Here is a 6,917-nt window from a genome sequence, read left to right as displayed (position 1 = left end):
AACTGTTCATTGTCTACTCATTTTAGTTCACAGTGCATTGTGTAATGTTAATAATTGACTATTAATTAAGATTAATAAATGCTGTAGAAGTATTGTTCATGTTAACTAATGTTGACTTATCAAACCTTATTGCCTTATTATCTAAAAACAATATTATGGACCTTAATATGGGGTCTTTAAAAACAAAAAGGATGTAAAGTATCATAAAAGTGGTCCATATGACGTACTACATTCATGTCTTGTGAAACCATACAATCACTTTTTGGAGAGCATTGCAATGAAACTTTAATGAAGGGACTGATCCATCCAATCTGGACTGCTCTGGTTCTCAGGGTCTTAATGTTTCTAACAAAACTATCATATGGTTTTTGAAGATTTGGAATAGTATAAGCACAGTTAACTTGGGCTACTTAGTTACTTTTACGGTGCTTTTGTGTCCTTTTTAAAGCTTCGATCACAAGCAGTAAATTCTTTAAAATGTCTTTTCCTGTTTTTAATTTAGCATGAAAATTTTTTTCCCCAGTGAGTTGTGTCCAATACATTCCATCTTAATGTGTGTGGACTGTATGTATTGGGGAAAATGGGAGGACTGTGATAAGCCTGTGGAGCCAGTACTGATTACAGAGGTGCTGAATACATTACTGGGGGGGCTTGTGCAGTCTCATTATAAACAAGGCAGATTGAAGCTAAGTGGCTTGTAAAAACAAAAGGAGAGATGTTAGTGTTTACAGCAGGGTAAGAATGGCTTAGTCGCACGGATTAAATCAAGAGCACAAGTAAATAAAAATGTAATGGAGCCTGCTGTTATAAATACTGGTGCATGCTAACTGCAAGTGTGGGAAAATTAAGAAATGGAAAAAGTACCTTTTCTGCTTGATAAACGGAACATTTATATTAGATATCATCATTATGTGCTGCAATCTTGACAAATAATGAATTTGCTGATAATAATAATAATAATGCATTTTATTTCTAAAGCGCTTTTCATAGACTCAAATCACTACAATATACAAAAAACAACAACAATAAGATACAATGAAACAAATACATTCATTTGCAATAAGCAACTCTAAAAAGGTGTGTCTTTAAAGATTTCTTAAAACAGTCCAATGTTGGAGAGTCTCTAATTTGGGCATTCCAAAGACGTGGTGCTGAGACCGAAAATGCTTGACCACCCATTGACTTTAATTTATATATAATGTCTTATGATGTCAATAGTAGATGAAATTCTTTGGGATGTTTACTGTGTTGTATGGTCTACTCATAAGTCATAATGAGTTGGATCTTGAGTGAACACAACCCCATCCGAACACTCACACAAGTGGAGAGCCCATTAAACTAAAAGGGAAAACAAGTTCATTGCAAAACTGAAATTCCAGTCGCTTTAGTGTAACATGTTGCTCCATTAACAAAGGAATTAAACAGAAACTATTACCCACAGTGGTGAACTCTTTAAAACCCCAGAGAGCTTGAGAGGCTCGGAAATTAACGGGATTGTTGTGGAGGAGTAGCGTATTTCACAACAGCCTTTGGGTTCACTCCAAACTAGCCTGGCTCTGGGTCCACTTTCACTCAATTGTTATCATATCTTTTTTCAGTGTTATTTTATCAACTTTAATCTCACAAACTTGTGCTCCGAAACGATACCCATCCACCTTTCGTCTACCTACCATCTGGACATGTTGTTGTTAGCCACTATAGTCACACAAAGCACAAGATGTTAATCAACACCCACAACATAATTAGCAGATAGTAAGCAGATAAGAAATGCAAACAAGACAGTTTTCCTGAGAAAAAACATATAATGCAACATATAGGTGCTTACACTATCAGTTAGTGACAGGAGACAGCCTACAGATATATTCTCATACTGAACTTGAATAATTTATGGAATGCTTTATTGCCTCTCTCTTTGCATTTTATGAGCTGATATTTTTACCTGACTGTTGTGAGATATGTCATCATGTCTGTTGAGGTCATTCAGAGCTGATGTCTGTGGGAAAGATGCTCCGTAAAGTGTCCTGGAAATATGACACGCGATAAACAATACAGGTTCAACCCTTTTGAGGAGAGGAGGAAACTGTTTCCCAACCTTAAATCATGGAGTTGATTTAAACTAATACTTAACATTAATATTTGATCTTTGAAACACAATTACAGATTGAAACGATTGAGGAAGCATGCCTACACACACGTGAGATCACACAGAAGAACAGCAAGAACTGCAGGCAATGAGCCAGTTTTAGACAGGAGTTTTTAGTGAATTATTTACTAAAGCCTGCAGTGCGGAGGAAAAAGCTTGTTGTATTTAAGTGGCTTGTGTACCTAAAGGACAGGTCTGTTTTTTATTTCTTCCAGATTTCAGTTGGTCTATTTGAAATCCAATAAATAATAGGCTATATACAGTGGATATAAAAAGTCTAAACACCCCTGTTAAAATAGCTATTTTTTGTGATGTAAAAAATGAAACAAGGATAATTTATAGCAGAACCTTTGCACATTTAATGTAGAAATTACAATGCAACTGAAATCACTTGACATGAATAATAAAAAAAAAAGGTGTTTTAACAGGGATGTGTCAACTTTTTATGCCCACTGTAGTATATAGAGTAGGGCCATACTGAAGGTCATTCCACAGATATTCATATGTTTGCAAATATACACTGTTTGCATCACAATGTCCATTTTAAATTATTTATATACACAAGAGGCATATACAGAATGAATTAACTAATTAGTCCACCATCCGCAATTTCATTTGTTTGTCATGGGAAAAATAAATGTTATGGCATAAAGTTGATCATAACTGAAAGCACATTAATTTACATCTATGGGGATGGAAAGATTTTTTTTATCTATTTCAAATGCTAGCCAGCCTGCTGTGTGTGTGCCTGTGATGCAGGGAAGCTGAAGGCAGTGGAGGGTCTATCTGTCTTATCATATTATTATAACTGGAGTAATAGCAGAACCACCAGTGGCTTCTTCTCCTCCTCTTACATCATGTTCTTCTCTTATATGTGTTTGCATGTATATTTACATTACTTGTTTTTACTGCATAAAGAAAATTAAACCTTGTAGATAACTACTGTGCCCCTATCATGCCTAAATATAGGGGTGTAATACTGGAAGTCATTGTTTACTTTGGTTAGATTAACTATTCTGCAAACAGTCTGTTGATTGTATGACGTTGTAGGCTGCTTAATTTGATAAATACTTAAATATAGTGGCAGATGTGATCCTGAATCGGGTCAAATGGAAGTTCGTAAATGTTGTTGACACAATATATAAGACAATTTGGTATGTGTGAGTAAGGTTTTTTAATCTATGCTACAAGGAAATAGTAAATCCTGAAGTCACAACACATGCTCATTGGAAAAACTTGCATTTTTGCAAAACTCAAAACAAGCACCCAATACATACAATTCACTGCAGTTTCCAGCTGCAATGAACACTAGAGGCAATGGAACTGCAACAAATATATTCCTTTTTACACAAAATTATGATTACAGGGGCAGATTATTGATTAATAAAACCTTTTTTTGTCTCACAGTTCCTTGCACAACACTATGTTGTGACCTCAAAACACTTTTTCCATCATTTGTAAACTAATAAATTTTGACGTATGCATCACATAACCAGCTTAATATGTGTGGCTTTTCTGAGGTTGCATACTTGCTCAGTAGCTCTTCTGGTACAGCAATGCACTTACTTTGTGGAGCGCTCGGGTACGAGTCACAATATAAGACTTTTAGAAGCAAGCTAAAATGGCATGATTGCTACATCACATTTATCTGATGTTTTCTTTTGTTTACACTTTCAGGTATGTTTAGAGTTTAGAGTAGGTGGTACATTATTTTTAAACACGATAGTGCATTAACCTTTTAGTGCCACCCCAGACATTTCATTTCCAAACTGCCAAGTAATAAAACGTCGCCAGATTCACGTTCAACTGTTTTGGATAAAACTGGACACACTTTTAGTGACACTCAATGTTCATTTCACTTTGAAGGTGTCCGATTGTTTGAGTTTATTGTGGTCGAGTCCTGTTCCTGTTCTTGTTTCTGGTTTCTCGTCTTCGTATCCAGTTGGATTTCTGTTCCTGGATCCCTGCTCGTCCCTGAGTCTCACGGAGGATTTGTTGTCCATTGCGTCCCTGCGCTGCCTTGTACCACTGCTCGGCCACTCTTTGAACTTTGGACTCTGTCTCTCAATAAACTTGTTTTCACTTGCATCTGAATCCGACTCTAATTCCAGTCCAAACCTGACAGCACGATCTGACCATCATGGATTCAGCGAGAGAGGAAAGTCTGCAGGAATTTCTATCCTGTAGCAATTCACGCATTGATCGTCAAGAGGAGCAGATGGTGGCCACGGGTCACGCAATACAGGTCTTGGTGGCGCAGGTGTTCGAGGTCACCAACCAACTTCGTCAACTGACAATTCCCAGTGCGCCAGCCCCACCACCAGTTTCCTCAGCTCCTACTAACACCGATCATCAGCACGAGCCGTGCCTACCCACACCAGAGGTCTACATGGGTGAGCCCAACTATTGCAGAGCATTTTTAACCAAATGTTCTCCGTTCTTTTCTTTCCAGCCACAGACATTTGCCACCGAACAGTCTAAGGTAGCTTTTGTCGTAACGTTGTTGTCAGGGCGCGCGGCTCAATGGGGAACGGCCCATCCTTGCTGCTCCTTGTTTCATGCACTCTCTGAGGAGATTAGGCGGGTCTTCGATCGCGCAGTGGCGGGTTCGTGAGGCGGCCCGCGTGCTCGCCAACCTTCGTCAGAACAACAGACCCGTCTCTGATTATTCTATCGAATTCTGGACATTGGCGGCGAAGTGTAAATGAAACGAGGAGGCGCAGTGGGATATGTTCAGCATTGACTGGCTGACCGCATTTAGAAACAGATCTTCGCCTTGGAACTTCACACTAGTCTGCATGTATTAATTGAGTTGGCGTTGCGCGTGGACGCGCGTCTTTAACGTTTTCTTCTCGTGACTCGCGCACACCGCACAGTCTTCACACGGACGCGCGCTTTAATCTGTTTCAGAGACTCTCTATTCGTTCCGATGAAATCACAAAATAAAATGCACTCAAATGTGCCCCTGCTTGATATACAACCACTGATAAACATAATCGGTTTTAATGAGGAAAATACTAGTAATTGACTAGAAGGTTACGGGGTACCTTTTATCATCTGGACCGATCAGAAGAACCTCGAATATATCAGATCAGCTAAACAATTCAACTCCTGGCAGGCTCGGTGGGCACTTTTATTCAGTCGTTTTGAATTTTCCTGGTCTTATTGCCCGGGTTCTAAAAACCTCAAACCCGATGCTTTGTCTCGTATTTTTGACCGTTCCGAACACCCGTCCACTCTCGAGTGCATTTTACCTGAGAGAATCATTGTCTCCACACTTACATGGGAGATCTTGTTGAAAGGTCCGTTCGGCCTTAGAAGGGGTAATGCCTCCGCCTGAGTGTCCACCAAATTATTTATTTGTGCCGGAGGGATCACAGTCCGACATTATTCGGTGGGGTCATTGCTCCAACGTGGCGTGTCATCCAGGAGTAAATTGTACCAGTTTTTTGGTCAAGCAACGATTCTGGAATCCGAAGTCGCGGTCCCCTCTGCTCACACTTTCTTCCAGAGGTGGGTCTACGTCGTGGGTAAAAAAATGTGGCTTTCTTCCAAGAACATTCCTCTCCGCTCCGTCTGTAATAAGTTAGCTCCCAAATTCATCAGCCCGTTCACTGTCACCAAGATTCTTAGCCTGGTGGTAGTCCGCCTTAAACTTCCTCCTGCCTAGAGAATTCATCCCGTCTTTCATGTTTCCAAATTGAAGCCAGTTTTTCATTCTAATATTAACTCGCCTGCCCCGGTCCCTTGCCCATTGCATTTGAACCCGACTCTAATTCCAGTCCAAACCTAAAAATATCATTGTCTCAGTATAAAAACAGTGGAAGTCAATGTAAATTGCTCACTATGATAGGAAATCAAATGTGTGTGTTTGAGAAATGTATATGTAGTTGTAGCCTACTTTATGGACAAAAAATGGCTAGAGGTGTCCATGTGAACGTGAGTACAGTACCTTCATATGCACAGCTCTAGACATCTTATGTAATTTCTCTCTCTATATATATATACAGTATGAAGAGAGTGAAAGAGAGGTATACCCTGACTGTTGACATCTTAAGTGGTTCTCTCATCAGCACTTTCTTGCATAACATCCTCTCAGGATCTGAACATGTGAACACAAAGAGGTTTCCTTTTTTACCACAGGACACTTCCTCAGCACTCTAAAGAGGTTTTCCGGCAAGGCATCTAAAATGACCATGAGCAGAGCTAATAGCTAAACATGATGAGAGAACACATCTCAATGCATGATAGTAAACTGTTGAAGCGCTATCAGAGACTTGCGAATCTGCAAATTGAATCACAGCAGAGACATTTTAATTTGCATCCTGCCTCACTATACTGTACAGTATAATATAATGCAAAGCAGTATGATGACACCATATTGTGTTACCAAAGCTATTTGTAAATGAGGTGAGGAACACATATTCTTTTTAGTGATACTTTGCCCCTTTTATACACAGTCTTTATTTAACCTGCACTGCATGCTCATTGTCTTCATCACCTGGCTCTGACTGCAGAGGACTCATGTCTGAAATCATCTTAAATAATTGACAGAGGTTGAATTTATCCAATGTAATAATACAGGTAGTTTAACCAAAGTGACAGAGAAAATGAAGCAGGCTATTATTCAGATTAGCCTTTTGAGTATTTAGTAAGAGCCATTTGTAAAGCACTGCCAGTATTTTGTTTATTTGATTTGGAGTTTAGTTAAAGTACCACTATGTAGTTTTTCAACCTTCATAATATATTTCCAAGACCCTTGTGATGGTACATC

This window comes from Siphateles boraxobius, unplaced genomic scaffold, assembly GCF_051911475.1.
Source record: "Siphateles boraxobius isolate OS27281-9 unplaced genomic scaffold, OSU_SipBor_1 29, whole genome shotgun sequence".
NCBI lineage: Eukaryota > Metazoa > Chordata > Actinopteri > Cypriniformes > Leuciscidae > Siphateles > Siphateles boraxobius.
Note: the sequence above shows the minus strand (reverse complement) of the source record.